The 19915-nt window shown below is 42.7% G+C and overlaps 1 protein-coding gene across 1 annotated transcript in view; it reads right to left on the bottom strand.

Annotated features, from left to right (window-relative positions):
* Positions 1 to 19702, bottom strand: part of LOC128693896 (dual oxidase maturation factor 1) — a 63558-nt gene extending 43856 nt beyond the window's left edge. The window contains exon 1 of the mRNA XM_070090750.1: positions 19503 to 19702. The gene's annotated coding sequence lies outside the window, so the exon portion shown is untranslated. The remainder of the gene's footprint in view (positions 1 to 19502) is intronic.
* Positions 19703 to 19915: the final 213 nt, after the last annotated feature.

The raw sequence follows: 19915 nt of genomic DNA, 5'->3' as shown, positions 1-19915 counted from the left end.
AATTCATCCCACTAACAAAACATTTGACCAATCCAATTTTCAATGCTACCCAAGAAATAAGCTCTGATGTGCAAGTCCCACTCAAATCCAACCCCTCCCACTCATGTACTTATCCAACTTAAATTTGAAACTACCCAAAGTCCCAGCCTCAATAACCCAACTAGGTAGACTGTTCCACTCATCAACTACCCTATTTCCAAACCAATACTTTCCAGTGTCCTTTCTAAATCTAAACTTATCTAATTTAAATCTGTAGTAGTGGTGGTGATAGTAGTAGTGGTGGTGGTAGTAGTAGTGGTGGTAGTAGCAGTAGTAAAAGTGGAAATAAGGCAGTAGTAGTAGTAGCAGTAAGTAGGGGATTTTGTCCTTTCCCAGTGGGCAAGTAGTTCTGCAGTGCTCTTCCGTTCTCTTGTTTTTATAGACTACTACTAGTACTATTTCTTTCTTAATACTACACTCTGCCAATTTTTATACATCAACCGTCTTATTTTCATCTCTCCTGCTGCACTACTACTACCTCCTCCCGTTCTACTACTCCCTTCCCCTGCTCCTAGTAATCTATTCTGGCTCCTTTCCCTTTTAGCTTCTCTGTATGAATTGTTAATGGCCTAATCGTGACTGGAACGTCGCCACAAGTTTCAGTCTACTAAGTGCAGGTTATTTGTGTATTCATCATTAGTCTTATACATTCGGTGAATAGTGTTCAGAAATCCTCCTCCGTGTTATCCTGAAGGTTTCGTACATTGTCACCATTGCATATACTCTTAATGATACTCTGTTAACTTGTTCATCAGGAAGTGAGTTTGTGTGACATCCACCTCCAATGTCCTTATCTGATTCTGATTCTATGAGATCTCATTTAAGGTAGTCAAACTTTAATCTCCAGCCTCCTGATCTTATGTTAATCATCTTTTATTTCTTGGGAGTGAACTCGAACAGCTTCCCCTTCAACAATTTCTGTACCTCGTTCAAATTTTCTTGTACTTTCTCAAGTCTTCCTCTAGCCTCTTGCAGTCATGTTCTGTACTTAGTCTCTTTATGATATTTACCAGTGACATATAGTGTCTATTTCACCTAATAAGTCATTTCCATATAAAATTAACAATGTGTTTAAGAAGTGAACACTGTGGTGCTCCACTTTTTACTTCTCTCTATTATATCGCTCTTATGTGACTCTCCTCCACCAGATGATTAAATATTCTCTTATCAGTTGGAGAAGCCTCCCAGTCACCGGTTTGTTAGGTATTATCTAATCAGTTTGAGGAGTATCCTTCCAGTTACTCCCTTCTGGCTTTCTTGATTGCTTATTTCTTTCTTGTTAAGAACCATATCAAATACCCTTAGACAATTTAGAATTATTCAGTTTACGTATCCTTAGTCTCCTTGTCTGGTTATTATCATATAATTAATTATCATATAATTAAGAAGGATGTTCCTTCTCACAGCCCCTGCTTGTTTTAATTAAAAATGTCTGTTTTCCAGGTGGTTTACTAATCGAGTGCTTATTATTTTCTTCATAATTAGATGATATTTAATGTTAGTAATACTCTGACTTTATTTTCATTTTTGTCAGATTTTTAGGTAGTCTGCTGTTTAGTGGAAAGGGCCCTCGATGCTGAAGAAACTTGTATTATAGGCGACCTATCGATCTGGGAAGAGTTTTATTAAGTCATGCAATACGGATACGTTGATGAATAAGACACATGTGAAATAAATGGTATAAAATATCGACACAATGGAAATATAAATACATAAACAGTACAATGGGCGTTTCGCCCACACAGTGGGCTTTATCAAGTCAGGTAGATCTGTTTGTGACTTGATAAAGCCCACTGTGTGGGCGAAACGCACACTGTACTGCTTATGTGTTTATATTTCCATTCCTAGATACATATGCATGAGAATTCTACGTGCTGTGTATACCACTTATAACACGATGCTTGTCTGGCACAGCAAGACTATGACAACTTGGGGATGTCTTCTCAAGCTCTTGTACCAACATCTGTTTAGCATGACTTACTTCCACTGGTAGACCCTAATTCCCTGTGACTTCTCTAGCTGTTGCACCTCTTTTTGTAACTTTAGTATTTAAGGCTCTGGCCTCGTGCCTTTACTCTAGGCCCTATGCTGTACATTCTACAAGATTGATGGACCGAACACATCGACTCCAGGTTGAGGGACTGATTACCTCATACTCCTCCTCTCCTTACGCCTTCCTCTTTGTATTGGACTGATGAAGCCACATTGGACTGATGAGGACACATGTGCTAGTAATGCTACATTTTATTGTGGCAACGTTTGGTTTTGTCAATTGTTTGTGAGTATTTCATGAAATCTCTAATTAATCTTTCACACACTTCTTTAAGACTGATCACAGAATAAATAACTTTTTCCTTTCTCAATGTGTGAATGTGTAATAATTTTGAATAAAAATATTTTTATTGATAGCTGTTATTTTCGCATATTTTTCTATCTCTTTTGATTTTAACATAATAATTTCAAAGTTTATTTAGTGTTCTTGTTATATATTTATTCCGTGCTCGTTTTTAAATGTTTGCGATACCATACATTTCTCTCTAAAACATTAGTTATCTGTGTACTGTTCCATCTCCCTTTAAAGTAGAAGGAATCTTTTATTTTATTCTCTGTTTTTTGGGGGGTCAAAAAATCCATTTACCTTTTTTTTTTATAATTAAGTTCATTGGTTCATTTTGTTTTTGAGAATAATCATTACACTTGTATCTTTCTTTTTTTTTTTTTTTTAATTTATTGCTCCCTTCCCGTCTATTGCATTCTTTTACTTTTGCCTCGACTATGTAATTTAATATTATGGTACAATGGTTGCTGCTCCTGGGAATCACTCAGTCTTCTCTCTGGCTGAATATATCGTATCTTTTTCTATCATATCCTCCTCTCATCCTTAATGGTCCTCTATATTATGTCTCTGATGTCATCTTCGTCTGTATAAGTTGTATCATGTACAAATAAAGATTATTATTATTATTATTATTATTATTATTATTATTATTATTATTATTATTATTATTATTTTATTAACACATCGGCCGATTCCCACCAAGACCTGCTGGTTTCCCTGAATCCCTTCATAAATGTTACTTTGCTCACATTCCAGCAGCACGTCAAGTATTAAAAACCATTTGTCTCCATTCACTCCTATCAAATACGCTCACGCATGCTTGCTGGAAGTCCACGCCCCTCGCACACAAAACCTCCTTTACCCCCTCCCTCCAACCCTTTCTTGGCTGATCCCTAAACCACCTTCCCTCCACTACAGATTTATACACTCTCGAAGTCATTCTGTTTTGTTCCATTCGCTCTACATGCCCCAACAACCTCAACAACCCCTCTTCAGCCCTCTGGATAATAGTTTTGGTATTCCCACACCTTTCCCTAATCTCCAAACTACAAATTCTCTGAATTATATTCACACCACACGTTGACCTCCACTCCCTCCAGCCTTCTCCTCGTTGCAACATTCGTCACCCATGCTTCACACCCATACAAGAGTGTTGGTACAATTATACTCTCATACATTCTCCTCTTTGCTTCCACGGACAAAGTTCTTTGTCTCCACAGACTCCTAAGTGCACCACTCACCCTTTTAACCTCGTCAGTTCTACAATTCACCTCATCCTTCATAGACCCATCCGCTGACACGTCCACTCCCAAATATCTGAATATATTCACCTTCTTCATACTCTTTTCCTCTAATCTTCCGTTACCTAAGATTTTTGTTATCCTCATCACCTTATTTTTTCCTATATTCACTTTTAACTTCCTTCTTTTACATACCTTACCAAACTCATCCACCAACCTCTGCAACTTCTCTTCGGAATCTCCCAAAAGCACAGTGTCATCAGCAAAGAGCAACTGCGACTCTGAGTTCGATTCTTTATCTTTTAACCCCATACCTCTTGCCAACACCCGAGCACTCAGTTCTCTTACAACTCCATCTATAAATATATTGAACAACCATGGTAACATCACACATCCTTGTCTAAGGCCTACTTTTTTTGGGAAATAGTCTCCCTCTCTCCTCCATACTCTAACCTGAGCCCCACTATCCTAGTAAAAACCTTTCACAGCTTTCAATAACCTACCTCCTATTCCATACATTTGCAACATCTGCCACATTGCCCCCCTATGCACCCTATCATATGCCTTTTCCAAATCCATAAATGCCACAAGAACCACTTTACCCTTATCTATGTGTTTCACTGCAAACACTTGGTCTACACACCCCCTATCTTTTCTAAAGCCTCCTTGTTCATCTGCTATCCTACTCTCCATCTTACTCATAATTCTATCAATAATAACTCTACCATACAATTTACCGGGTATACTCAACAGACTTATTCCCCTGTAATTTTTACACCCTCTGTTGTCCCTTTTGCCTTTATACAAAGAAACTATGCATGCTTTCTGCCAATCCCTAGGTACCTTACCCTCTTCCATTCATTTATTAAATAAAAACACTAACCACTCCAAAACTATATCCCCACCAGCTTTTAACATCTTTATCCCATCAATCCCAGCTGCCTTACCCCCTTTCATTCTACTCACTGCCTCATGCACTTTCCCCACACTCACAACTGGTTCTTCTTCACTTCTGTAAGATGTTATTCCTCCTTGCCCTATACATAAAATCACAGCTTCCCTATCTTCATCAACATTTAACAAGTCCTCAAAATATTCCCTCCATCTTCCCGATACCTCTAATCCTCCATTTAATAACTCTCCTTTCTTATTTGTAACTAACAAATCCATTCCTTCCCTAGGCTCTCAACTTATTAATCTCAATCCAAAACTTTTTCTTATTATCAATGAAATTATTATTATTATTATTATTATTATTATTATTATTATTATTATTATTATTATTATTATTATTATTATTATTATTATTATTATTATTATTCTTTCTTTCAACACACCGGCCGTATCCCACCAATTTAGTAATATATACAGGAGAAGGGGTTACTAGCCCCTTGCTCCCGGCATTTTAGTCGCCTCTTACAACACGTATGGCTTACGGAGGAAGAATTCTTTTCCACTTCCCCATGGAGATAAGAGGAAATAAAAAAGAACAAGAACTAAAAAAAAAAATAGAAGTATACCCAGAGGGGTGTGTATATATATGCTTGAACATGTATGTGTAGTGTGACCTAAGTGTAAGTAGAAGTAGCAAGACGTACCTGAAATCTTGCATGTTTATGAGACAGACAAAAGACACCAGCAAACCTACCATTATTATTATTATTATTATTATTATTATTATTATTATTATTATTATTATTATTATTATTATTATTATTATTATTATACTGCACAGGGACATTCTCTGATATTGTGTCCAACAGTTTTGTTATGTAAATTTTCAACTAACTCGCGTACTTTCTTGTTTTCCAAGTTTATTTCTTCCAAATAAAAGTTTCCTAAGAATATTAGTAATATTTGTTCACTACTAACTGCTATAGTGTTACGCTCTAGGTTATGTTTGTGGCAGATGTATTATTGTCTGGTTGTGTTTCATTATTGTGTTGTTGTACAATATTTGTGCTACAGTATTTATACCTCCTGAGTGTGTTGTACTTTAAACGTTACTCATAACATTACTACAGTCAGGTGCTTTCAATTCCTGCTGTCACCATTATTTTTGTTTCTACTATTGCTAAATATGCGAAGTTATTTCTCTTATTTCCTCACAGTGTGACTAGTTAATGGTCCAAGTCGGACCGAAAAAGTCGTCATAATTTTTTCTTCACCTATGTGCGGGTTATTTGTGTATAATCCTCACTCTTCATTCACCTTGTTAGTTATTTTTTAAGTATATAACTTTAGACTTTCTTTTAATAGCCTCAGCAACACGTCTCAGTAGATTCGTTTTTGAGAATTAGATACACGTGAAGTGTGTAGTTCCTTGTTTATATGATACATTGACGGGGTAAAAAACTTCCTATTTGTCCCTGCTGAGTTTAACACACAAGATGGATCTCATAGAGGATTTAATGAAATATGTCGCCCAGACCTCCATGGGGAAGTGGAACAGAATTCTTCCTCCGTAAGCCATGCGTGTTGTAAGAGGCAACTAAAATGCCAGGAGCAAGGGGCTAGTAACCCCTTCTCCTGTATATATTACTAAATGTAAAAGGACAAACTTTTGTTTTTCCTTTTGGGCCACCCCGCCTCGGTGGGATACGGCTGGTGTGTTGAAAGAAAGAAAGATGTCGCCCAGAGTTTTAACACTTCCTTCGTACTATTAGAATATCGTCTAGTAGCCCATTATGGGTTCTATATCTATGGGAGTTTTAGAGATTTCTTTCCAGCTGGAGTAAAGTAACATTTATTTAAGAATAACCATCTCTCATGATTGCACAAAGAGGGTTGATATGATATTTGCCAGGAAATAGGACAAGTGTTTCCTGAAGCTGGAGCTTTTGGTTGTCTGACCGATGACTTCCGCTGGCTTACTGGCCCACATCTTTAAAAGCCATGGTTATGATTATAACCATTAACATTTACAAATAAGGATAATCCAGACCTCCTTAATATACATCTTCATCTCACCGTGACATACCTGGAGTTTACCTGGAGAGAGTTCCGGGGGTCAACGCCCCCGCGGCCCGGTCTGTGACCAGACCTCCTGATGTATCAGAGCCTGATCAACCAGGCTGTTACTGCTGGCTGCACGCAATCCAACGTACGAGCCACAGCCCGCCTGGTCAGGTACCGACTTTAGGTGTTTGTCCAGTGCCTGCTTGAAGACTGCCAGGGGTCTGTTAGTAATCTCCCTTATGTATGCTGGGAGGCAGTTGAACAGTCTCGGGCCCCTGACACTTATTGTATTGTCTCTTAACGTGCTAGTGGCACCCCTGCTTTTCATTGGGGGATGTTGCATCGTGTGCCGAGTCTTTTGCTTTCGTAGGGAGTGATTTTCGTGTGCAAGTTCGGTACTAGTCCCTCTAGGATTTTCCAGGTGTATATAATCATGTATCTCTCCCGCCTGCGTTCCAGGGAATACAGGTTCAGGAACCTCAAGCGCTCCCAGTAATTGAGGTGTTTTATCTCCGTTATGCGCGCCGTGAAGGTTCTCTGTACATTTTCTAGGTCAGCAATTTCACCTGCCTTGAAAGGTGCTGTTAGTGTGCAGCAATATTCCAGCCTAGATAGAACAAGCGACCTGAAGAGTGTCATCATGGGCTTGGCATCCCTAGTTTTGAAGGTTCTCATTATCCATCCTGTCATTTTTCTAGCAGATGCAGATACAATCACCACATTCTCGATGTCCCTTTTCAGACATCACAATCAACATAAATACCAAATCGACTCCTGTCCATAAATCCCCTCTTTTACTCCATTTACACCTTTTCCCCAAATTTCTATCCCTTCCAATATGTTCTCATATGTTAACAGCGCTCAGACACAGGCCAAGGAAATGCCTCCATTTCTCTTCTTCCATCCATGGCACTTACGAGATGGAAGAGCCTCTCCTAGCTTATCCCATACCCATGTTAGCTCACAAACTCCTAAGTGATGGTAACTCCGGCTCTGCTGAAGAGAAACCTCTGTTTAACTCTGGAAGTTCCTCTTCAAGGGGGGCTCCTTGGCGTGGTGAAGAGGCTCATGGTCTGAGGAATTAGACCTTTTGGTCTTCTTCCTCAGATCAAACCTTATTACCCCCCAATCACCCTTCCCTATCCCATCCTCCCCATCCCCCTTTTCCCTTTCCTCCGTGGAATCTGAATTATTTGGAGGAGCCCTGCTCCCTTCCCGGATTTCCGGGAGGTAAGGCAGGGTGTCCTGCAGGTGACAGGTGTATCTCCAGAGGCTGCCTGTCGGTTCTGGGAGGTGGCAGCCGACGGAGGTATACTTTGTGGCGGGTTTCCGACTGTCCTCCCTTTTGTCTGCCAAGGTGGCTCGGTAGATGTGGCTGGAGCGCTGGTTTACTGGCGCTCCAGCCACTGGTTCCACGTTGCATCTGCACTGCTAGCGATCTCTTGATCCTATCAGATGAGAGGGGAAACTTACGGCCCTTTCATGCCTTCTAGTGACTGTCCCTCTGCTGTCCCTCTCTTATTTTCCTTTCCTTCTTTCTTCTTTTTCTTTAAAATAATAATAAGAAATAAGTACCACCATCATAGACTTTTTGTTCCATGATCCCCCTCGTCCTCCCAGGCCCCTTTTTGTTACCGCATCCTGTTCTGACCCGTCTTCGTTACTGGATTATTCTCCAAACTTTTTCCATACCCTTGTGCCTTCTGCCGGTGACGCTTCGTCACTTGCTCTGGGTGCTGAGGCTCCACCCATTTCTTCTAGTGCTTTTGCCTCTTGCACGCCCTTAACTATGCGTCCGGCTTCCCTGAGTACAGTGCGACGGTTTTCGGATCACCCACTTGCTTCAGGTCGGGCCGCCCGCGGTCCTACTCCTAAATGTTCCAGTCCATTTGCTGACGACGGTTCTTCAATGTCTGCTCATTCCACCAAGAAACGACCTACACGACACCCACTTCCTTTACGCACCATGTTTAGAAGTACACAATGGACCAAATTCATTTCCCTACAACCGACATCTCCAACTGATTATCTTTCAGACCATAATATCGGTTAAGCTCTTGTACAACACGTTGGCCAAAATATATCCCTTCACGCCCTTCAAAGTGGTGCGCACATCGTTACACTCGAGAATGCAGAACAAGCTCATGATCCTTCCCATCTTACTTCCATTGATAACATTCCTATCACAGTTCACAAGCATGCTAATCTCAATTCTTGCAGTAGTATAGTGGCTTTACCGTGTACCATTATACAGAGTGATTTTTTTTGTCTTGCAATTAGCCCTTCAAGACCTTACGATTCTCAAAGTGGATACATATGTCCTGCCCACTCGTGGGCAAAGGCACTTTCCCAGTAACATCGCCCACTAACCATAGACTGCCGTGAACTCCCGTCTTCCGTTTATATAGCAGGCGATGGCCTGCAATATAAACGGAGGTCCCTACACCCCAACAGTGTCGAAATTGCTGGCGCTTTGGACACCCCATTAAATACTGCAGATCTGCTGCAGAGTGCCCAGTCTGTGGTGCCGTGGATCATGCCGACACATCTTGCAGTCTTCTCCCCACTTGTCTTAATTACAATGAAACTCATCCTTCTTTTTCTCGCCGATGTCAGGTCTATCTTAATGAGCGAGAAATCCGTTGTCTTAAGGAGAGCGAAGGCGTTACTTATGCCATGGCTGTCTCTCGGCTCTGCCTTCAGGAGAATCTTCCTCGTGTTCCTTATTCTCGAGTAGCTCAGAGACCTCCATCCTTGAGGGTCCCTAATCCCCCTTGCCCCCGGCCTTCCAGCTCCTCTGGTGCCATGTCTTCCCGGGTCACCCCCGTCTCTAATTCTTTTGCGGTTTTACCCTCTGAAACTCCCACCTCCGTACCTCTTCCTACTTCTACTTCTTCGTCTCGCCTGCTAGTTTTTCAGTCTGCAAGGCCTCGCTAGCCTGCACCTTCTTCGCGCCTATCACCTACAAAGTTGAACCTGTCTCCTAAGCCCAAGTCTCTTCACATTCCTCCAGTACTTACAATTCCCCTACAGTTCTCCTTTTCAGCCTCGATGCCTAGTTCTCACCCCGTTTCTAACTCTCACGTGAAGGTGGAGGTTCGTCTCCCTCTCATGTGGTCCCCTCTTCTCCCCCAGTCCCCTTTCAGCCTCCTTCTTCTCCTGTTCCACTGCAGATCTGCTGCAGAGTGCCCAGTCTGTGGTGCCGTGGATCATGCCGACACATCTTGCAGTCTTCCCCCCACTTGTCTTAATTACAATGAAACTCATCCTTCTTTTTCTCACCGATGTCAGGTCTATCTTAATGAGCGAGAAATCCGTTGTCTTAAGGAGAGCGAAGGCGTTACTTATGCCATGGCTGTCTCTCGGCTCTGCCTTCAGGAGAATCTTCCTCGTGTTCCTTATTCTCGAGTAGCTCAGAGACCTCCATCCTTGAGGGTCCCTAATCCCCCTTGCCCCCGGCCTTCCAGCTCCTCTGGTGCCATGTCTTCCCGGGTCACCCCCGTCTCTAATTCTTTTGCGGTTTTACCCTCTGAAACTCCCACCTCCGTACCTCTTCCTACTTCTACTTCTTCGTCTCGCCTGCTAGTTTTTCAGTCTGCAAGGCCTCGCTAGCCTGCACCTTCTTCGCGCCTATCACCTACAAAGTTGAACCTGTCTCCTAAGCCCAAGTCTCTTCACATTCCTCCAGTACTTACAATTCCCCTACAGTTCTCCTTTCCAGCCTCGATGCCTAGTTCTCACCCCTTTCTAACTCTCACGTGAAGGTGGAAGTTCGTCTCCCTCTCATGTGGTCCCCTCTTCTCCCCCAGTCCCCTTTCAACCTCCTTCTTCTCCTGTTCCACTGCAGGACTCTTCTGTCCCTGCCAACACATCTCTCCAGGTTCAGACTCTCCTCCCCTCGCAGATTTTTTTGGGTCCCTCCATAGTCTCCCCGATCTCTACTTGCTCTACTTCACTTGTCTCTGAAGTCATGGTGTCGGCATCATCCTTGTCGGCTGAAACACTCGATGCTATTTCCGACTATATTACAGAGATGAAACCCTCGATGGACACCGGTGTACCTCCTTCTGCCCCTGCTTGTTTTCCACAACCCTCGCAGCAATCTTTTCCTTCACAGCATTCCACTTCCTCCTCGCTTCCATGCTTTCAGTTTCCTCCGCACATTGACTTCACTGCCCTTACTAGCCCGTAGATTTTATCACTTCTCATTGTTGGCATACCTATCTTTGTGAATAGCGACTTATTTACAATGGAATTTTCGTGGTCTCAGGGGCAATTGGGGAGAGCTCCAGGCGTTGCTCTCCCAGTTTTCCCCAGTATGTGTCGGGTTACAAGAGCCTTAAGTTCGTTCAGTGGTTATCCGTCCCATTTCTGGCTATGTCCTGTTGCATTCTTCTGATCCCTTTCCTGGCGTAACTTTTAATGAGAGTGAGCTTCTTGTGCACATTGGTATACCATTTCAACAGGTCTTTGTTCATTCTCTGCTGCATTATACTGCAGCCCGTATTTATTTACACAGGTGTTATACAGTCTGCTCTCTGTATCTCTCCCCTTCCCGTGCAATTTGTGTCTTGAATGTTGCATTCTTGATTTCTTCTCTGCTGCCTCCCATCTTGTTGTTTGGTGATTTTAACGCTCATCGTCATCTTGGGGAAGGTCCCACTGTGACTCTCCTGGTGATCAGTTGGAGACTCTTCTCACTTCTCATCCTCTTCATTTTTTAAACACGGGTGCTCCCACCCATTTTAACTCTCTTGCATCGTCCTTTCTATCTGTTCTTCGTCAATTGCCCTTGATTATGCTTGGTCTGTTCTCCCGGATTTGCACGACAGCGATCACTTTCCTATTCTTCTCGTTGGCAATTTAGACGAGCGAATTGGGACTTATACTCTCATCTTACCACTTTTTGTGAGGACCTTTCTTCATCCTCTATTGATGACCTGGTGCACCAGTTTTTGACCTTAGTTTTGACTGCAGCATTGCGCTCTATTCCTCAAACCGCAGATCGACTTTTGCATTTTACACGGGCAAGGACAGCTGCTCGCCATGTCATACGCGACGCTAAATGCACTTGTTGGCAAGACTACGTTTCTACCGTTACCTCGACTTCCCCTATGTGTGCAGTTTGGAAGAAAGTACGGAAGTTGTGTGGCAAGTAGGCTCCGGACCCAGCTCCCATTTTGCAGGTTGCTGGTGTTAGTGTTGCTGAACCTCTTGAAGTTCCCATGGAAATCCGGAACTATCTTGTCCGTGTCTCCCAAGGGCTTCACCTCTGTCCCTCGTTTCTCGCTTCTGAGTCTGCCAGGGAGAAATCGCCCTTGGATTTCTCTTCTAATATAATGTACCTTTCACTCCTTTTGAGCTAGAGTCCACACTTTCCGCTTGCCGGTCATCGGCAGCTTGGTCTGATGATATTCATATCCGTATGCTACAACATCTGCATTCTACAGCCCACCCCGTCCTATTGCGTCTCGTTTGGACACGAGGGGTTCTCCCTCAACAATGGAAATCTGCCACTGTACTATCATTCTGTAAACCAGGCACTTCGGGGCTTGATAACTCTCACTATCGTCCCTGTGTTCTGACCAGTGTAGTCTGCAAGGTGATGGAACGATTGTTGAATAGACGTCTGATATGGTATTTAGAGACTCACAATAGTCTTTCTCCTCGCCAACATGGCTTGCACAAGGGCTGCTCTACATTGAACCTCTTGTTCCGATTAGATACGTATGTGTGAAATGCCTTTGCTAACAAACACTTCGTCCTCGCAGTCTTTCTGGATCTCGAGAATTCGTGTGACACCACTTGGAGATATTACATCTTAGCCCAGGCCCACTCCTTAGGCCTCCACGGTCATCTACTGACCTTCCTTGCTGCTTTCTTGTGTGAAAGACATTTTCATGTCAGTGTTGGCGCCTCGCTTTCCTCAGACTTTGTTCAGGCTGAGAAAATCCTTAGCACTACCCTTTTTCTCTTAGCTATAAATGACCTACCTTCCGTTCTTCCATCGTATATTTAGTCGTCACTTTATGTGGACGACTTCGCTATAGTTTATGTATGCGCTGACTGTCGCCTGGTAGCGGCCTCTTTTCAGGATGGGATTGACCGTGTTTCCCACTGGTCCCCTCTTGTGGCTTTAAATTTTCTTGTGTGAAGACCCATTTCGTTACCTTCATTAGATGTCCTCTTGTCCTAGATATTTCATTGTAGTTATATTGCTCACGTATCCCAGAATGTGATACAGTCAAGTATCTTGGTCTTCTATTCGATCAATAGTTGACATGGAAACCTCACATTTCTTATTTGAAGGCAGCTTACCATGGATGGCTGAATCTCCTTAAAATTCTTGTGCATCGTTCATGGAGAGCAGATCGCCGGACTCTCCTCCATTTGCATTCCACCCAAGTCTTGTTCAAGCTGGATTATGACAACCAGATCTATTCTGTGGCTTCTCCTACAACTCTTTTTAAGTTAGAAAGATATTTTAAGGAGAAAGTCTTCCTTATAATATGTTTGACCCAGCCATTAGGTTCCATTTTTGATGAAACGTCGTATAATACTTGTCTTCCTTTTAAAAGTGCTTTTGAAACTACTGCCATATTTTATATTAAATCATAATTTGGAAACAAACGATTATGAAAACTGCCAGTATCAGCTGGAAATCTTTAGTAAAGCGCTGAGGATATCATCAAGTAACATGATAACTAGACACAAAAGCTTTATCAAGTCACAAACAGATTCATTTATGACTTGATAAAGCTCACTGTATGGGTGAAATGCTGTCAACAAAGGACCGCATTGTACTGCATTTCCAACGTATTGGTATTTTATACGATTTATCTCCAGAGTTTATTATGATCAAAGAAAGGCTAAACCAACAAGGGTCATGCAGCTCTGAGAAGCAGAAAATAGTGCTAGGGTTATAAACAACTAGGTGGGGAGGGAGTCAGAAGTGAGGGGAGGAAAGGGCTGTAAGAGACACTAGGGGTTATGTGTCAAAGTTCGTATAGTAAAACAGTTGCTGACAAAAAGTCAAAAAGTGATCGTAAGTCAAAGGCAGCGACGTCTGCAAGAAGAGAAGATATGGTTAAGAGGGGTAGGGCGGCGGCGTCGGTGGAGGTAAATCCTGTGAGCTCGCTAGTAAACCAGACAGTCCACAAAAAAGTGAAGACCTGAAATAGGGACATGACAAACTTCACAGAGAGGAATGGGGTGTCGTTCCATAAGATACCCATGGGTAAGGCGAGTATGGCCGATGCGGAGACGGAAGAGCGCAGTCTCCCGAGTACAACAACGCTGGTAAAAAGATGGCTACAAACCCAAACGCAGTTTAATTGAGTGCAATTTGTTATGGTGCATAGGAAACCGGAAGATCATGTACCGCTGACTGCGCAGTAGCATCCGCCTGTTCATTGCCCTGCACATCAACGTGTACAGGGACTAGCTGAAGATTGAGACACTTATGCAGCATATGGAAATCTTTATTCAGGAAACGTTTCGCCACACAGTGGCTTCATCAGTCCAATACAAAGAGGAAGGCGTAAGGAGAGGAGGAGAATGAGGTAATCAGTCCCTCAACCTGGAGTCGATGTGTTCAGTCCATCAATCTTGTAGAATGTACAGCATAGGGCCGTAGACGTGGCTTATATACTGTAGTGAGGTGACGTGAAGCAGATGGAGGCGGGGTCATAGTGGTACCATCCACTAGTCGAAGTAGGTCTTCGTCCAAAGGTTGAACAAGTGTTGAAGAATTCTTTGTAAGAAGATCCCATGATGCTGCAGTGTCTGACAGTTGTGATGAATGGTTTGAAAAACCGACAAGTTGAAGATTGAGACACTTATGCAGCATATGGAAATCTTTATTCAGGAAACGTTTCGCCACACAGTGGCTTCATCAGTCCAATACAAAGAGGAAGACGTAAGGAGAGGAGGAGAATGAGGTAATCAGTCCCTCAACCTGGAGTCGATGTGTTCAGTCCATCAATCTTGTAGAATGTACAGCATAGGGCCGTAGACGTGGCTTATATACTGTAGTGAGGTGACGTGAAGCAGATGGAGGCGGGGTCATAGTGGTACCATCCACTAGTCGAAGTAGGTCTTCGTCCAAAGGTTGAACAAGTGTTGAAGAATTCTTTGTAACAAGATCCCATGATGCTGCAGTGTCTGACAGTTGTGATGAATGGTTTGAAAAACCGACAAGTTGACTCGGAGCAACCGAAGTTGAATACGACGGACCAATGGATGACGGGAATCAAACTGTTTAATGAAACTGCATTTTACTCAATTGTTAACCTTGAATAGGCACCTTGTGGGTGTTTCTAAGTGTTTTTTTTTTTAAATATAATGAAGGCACACTGTAGCGTGCAACTTTCTCCTGCTTAGCCATTGCCCCAGACACTACAGTTTCACTCCTAAGGTCTCTCATCCATAATCACACTCTCCATAATTACACTTGTTTCCATTCACTACACTTTAACATACTCATGAGGGACTGATTACCTCATTCTCCTCCTCTCCTTACGCCTTCCTCTTTGTATTGGACTGATGAAGCCACTGTGTGGCGAAACGTTTCCTGAATAAAGATTTCCATATGCTGCATAAGTGTCTCAATCTTCAACTTGTCGGTTTTTCAAACCATTCATCACAGGGACTAGCTACTCGGCGCAACCGAAGTTGAATACGACGGGCCAATGGATGACTGGAATCAAACTGTTTAATGAAACTGCCTTTTACTCAATTGTTAACCTTGAATAGGCACCTTGTGGGTGTTTCTAAGTGTTTTTTTTTTAAATATAATGAAGGCACACTGTAGCGTGCAACTTTCTCCTGCTTAGCCATTGCCCCAGACACTACAGTTTCACTCCTAAGGTCTCTCATCCATAATCACACTCTCCATAATTACACTTGTTTCCATTCACTACACTTTAACATACTCATGTATGCTGCACGCTCTATCCACTTCCTCTCAAAATCTCCTTCACAGCTTCTATCCAGCCATCTTCAGACTTTACCCCCTTTCCATCATTATCATTTAATCTCTCATTTCCACACTATCTTCTAGCTTCTTCATTCCATATTTTTAGTATAATATTCACCCTAAACACTAATCTCAAGCCTCCTATATTCTACAACAATCCAAGATCAGGGTTCACATCCACACAAAATCTTTGGTACGGCACCGCAAGTTTTGCGCTCAGTCATATATCTTTTCACAGGCTCCTCAGGACCAGTCATGCTCTCGTTCTCTTTATATATTGTGTGATTCACATCATCTTTCTTAGATTTCCTGGTAACACATCCACTAATAAATATATGAATACATTCACTTCCTTAAACATCCTTCCTTCCACTCTAACTTCCAGTTTATCTTGCCCTAAACTCCTTAGTCACAACACCTTGCTCTTACCTGTATTCCCTTTCTACGTTATTCTTTTCGGTACCTTCCAGACTCCTCCACCACCTTGTGCAACTCTCAACAGCACTGTGTATCAGCAAAGAACAATTGTGGTAACTCATACTATATATCAAACTCGTTATATTCTAAGACCTCACCTCACTCTTTAAAGAACACTGTTGTTTTGAAACATTATTAATGATGACATAAAACAAGTACGGTAATCTCACATAACTTTGTCTAAGATTCACATTTACAGGAAAAAGATATCATTCACACGAATCATAAAACAATATTGGCGAATCGACACCATGCCCATCCCTTCTAGGGTACCTGGACACCGGGAGGTTACCTGGAGGTTATTCCGGGGATCAACGCCCCCGCGGTCCGGTCCATGACCAGGCCTCCAGATGGATCAGGGCCTGATCAACTAGGCTGTTACTGCTGGCCGCACGCAGTCCAACGCACGAGCTACAGCCCGGCTGATCCGGCACTGACTTTAGGTATCTGTCCAGCTCTCTCTTGAAGGCAGCCAGGGGTTTATTGGCAATTCCCCTAATGCTTGATGGGAGGCTGTTGAACAGTCTTAGGCCCCGGACACTTATGGTGTTTTCCCTTAGTGTACCAATGGCGCCCCTACTTTTAATTGGGGGCATTTTGCATCGCCTGCCCAGTCTTTTACTTTCGTAGGGAGTGATTTCTGTGTGCAGATTCGGGACCATTCCTTCCAGGATTTTCCAAGTGTAGATTATGATATATCTCTCCCTCCTGCGTTCCAACGAGTACAAGTCAAGTGCTTCCAAGCGTTCCCAGTAGTTAAGGTGCTTGACAGAACTTATACGTGCAGTAAAGGATCTCTGTACACTCTCTAGATCTGCGATTTCACCTGCTTTGAATGGAGATGTTAATGTACAGCAGTATTCCAGCCTAGGTAGGGTAGGTGCCTGAGCCAGAGCTTGCAGCTCACAAGACTGCCATTCCCATTAGCCCTCTTGGGGCGGGGATAGCAAACCAGAGAGGCCTAGCTTCTCCCTACGAGCCCCGTGAGGGCAGGGAATGTGGCTAGGCCTGGGGACAGATGGTTCCGAAGATGAGGGGGTACTTGCACCTCCTCCCATGGGAGACTTAGGTCTCAGACACTCCCTTAAGAGGGAGTCATGGCCGGGCCACCACTTGGAAAACGCTCGGGCCGGGAGAATACCGGCGAATCTTTAATAATAAATAATAAATAATAATACCGGCGAATCTTTAATAATAATAAATAATAACTTTACAGCTTTAAATAATTTGGTTTCTGACCATAACAACAACAATAATAATAATATTATTATTACTATTTTTTTAATAAAATACTTATTGTTTATATTTGGTAAAATTGGATGTAATAAATGATTCTTGGTATTAGAGAAAACTCATCAAGTACAATGTCGAGTCAACACCATGGGAAGAGAGCGGAACTTCACCTCTCAGGCCCGGTGGCCTGGTGGTTAAAGCTCCCGCTTCACACACGGAGGGCCCGGGTTCGATTCCCGGCGGGTGGAAACATTTCGACATGTTTCCTTACACCTGTTGTCCTGTTCACCTAGCAGCAAATAGGTACCTGGGTGTTAGTCGACTGGTGTGAGTCGCATCCTGGGGGACAAGATTAAGGACCCCAATGGAAATAAGTTAGACAGTCCTCGATGACGCACTGACTTTCTTGGGTTATCCTGGGTGGCTAACCCTCCGGGGTTAAAAATCCGAACGAAATCTTATCTGTCAAATTGTAAAGTCACCAGTGTTTTAATAATAAGTAATGAAATCTGGTCATTAACTCTGTTTTAATTATTTTAAATATTTCCGGGGAAATCATAATTTGTTATGGTTATGAGCATTTATTTGTTAACGATTCACTGGCAAAGCACAGCCTAGGTGATAGTGAAGGGCTCTTGATTCAAGGAATTAGAGGTGCTTACTTTTCCTTTGCGTAAGAGCTATAATGTCTCAGTATTCAGGTGTTGTATAGCTACTACGGGTTTGGCAATGTTCCATATCAGTTACCTAAAAAAAAAAAAAAAAAAAAATCGGTGACCGTCACTAGTAAGTCACCACACATAAATTCTCCCAAAGTGGATATGTCACTTAGTTAACCTTTCTTATCTCTCTTCCTGTCTACCCACAGTTTTTATTACTGCTCCATCCTACATCAGCCCTTCCCCGTTCTTGGCCTCAACTTTACTGCTTAATTAATAAAAACAAAAGCAAAATAATATGAGTAATGTTTATATTCTGTATAATAAGACTATCTGGAGAACACACTTCTACTGGAATAAATTTTCACTCAGGGAAGAGTTTTATGGAATAAATTTTCACTCAGGGAAGAGTTTTATGGAATAAATTTTCACTCAGGGAAGAGTTTTATGGAATAAATTTTCACTCAGGGAAGAGTTTTATGGAATAAATTTTCACTCAGGGAAGAGTTTTATTAAGTTTCGATCAAGCTTTACCTTGAGCCAAATATAGTCCCAATAGAAGCATTGCATGTAGACTTGTAATGTTAATATCAGTGTCGCTGTACACTGAACTAGACCAATGTATATAAATAACAAAAAGGCACAATACCGTGACTGGAACGATACACAAATAACCCGCACATAAAAGACAGAAGCTTACGACGACGTTTCGGTCCGACTTGGACCATTGACAAAGTCACAGTGTGACTTTGTCAATGGTCCAAGTCGGACCGAAACGTCGTCGTAAGCTTCTGTCTTTTATGTGCGGGTTATTTGTGTATAGACCAATGTATCTAACATTTAACTCCTGAAGAAATAATAGTTGTGATAAGAAAAAACTATCACTGTGAAGTATGTAGCGAAATAATGAACGTTCTACTCACCACCGAAGGGACTCGGGTTCGACTCTCCGGCTAGGAGTGTCGTAAAGGGCAAGGCATTTATTCCTGATGGCCCGGTTTCCGCTAGCAGTAAATACGTACCGACGTATGAGCCAGCTGTTGTGGGCGGCATCCTTGAGGCTGGTAATATACCTTAAACCTGGTTGTGCTGCGAAATTGGTTGATTCAATGGTATCTGGAGAGAGAGTTTATCTGGAGAGAGTTCCGGGGGTCAACGCCCCCGCGGCCCGGTCTGTGACCAGGCCTCCTTAGGTCAGTGTCCCAGGATGTGACCCACACCAGTCGACTAACACCCAGGTACCCATTTTACTGATGGGGAACATAGACAACAGGTGGAAAGAAACACGTCCAATGTTTCTACTCTGGCTGGGAATCGAACCCAGGCCCTCACCGTGTGAAGCGAGAGCGTTAACCACCAGGCCACCAGAGCCCAATAAAACAACTAATAAAACAACGCATCTTCACGTTCTTACCTGCAAGGTAAACTGTCATTCCTCTCACACTGCAGCAAGAACACCAACAACCACTTGAAACAGTTGTTTTTGTTAAATTCCAACCGAAGACCAGACCAGACCAGATTTTATAATGCTGAGTTTGAGTGAGCGTCACACAGCACACAGAACATAAGATATTACTTACCAGAGCCGTGAATGGCGGAGTGTTGAGAGACGCAGTAATAATGAGAAGTGTATATCACTGGATTACTGGAGACAGCACCTCGCTCCCTCCTGTGTGTATGTGTTGGTGTGACTGTGTGTTCATGCGTGAGCGTTTGTGTCCTGCTGCTGACAGCTGAGAGCAATGGCGCCAGGCGCTGATAACTGAGGTTGGGACCTTTCCGCTCCCTGGTGAGTGAAGCAATATTCTGAGTGTCAGCACTCTTTTACCCTAATTGCCTTATTACTTTCACAATGTTGCACTTTATCACTGTACTATCTTGCACCCTAACCAGGTATTATTTCACCTTCTCTCTTATCCCAACCTGTATTTTCTTATTTTCTTGTATCCTAACACTTAATTACTTTCCTTCGCTCACTGGAATAATTAAACTA

Source organism: Cherax quadricarinatus, chromosome 33, assembly GCF_038502225.1.
Source record: "Cherax quadricarinatus isolate ZL_2023a chromosome 33, ASM3850222v1, whole genome shotgun sequence".
Lineage (NCBI taxonomy): Eukaryota > Metazoa > Arthropoda > Malacostraca > Decapoda > Parastacidae > Cherax > Cherax quadricarinatus.
Note: the sequence above shows the minus strand (reverse complement) of the source record. Positions and strands in the feature narration are given on the sequence as shown.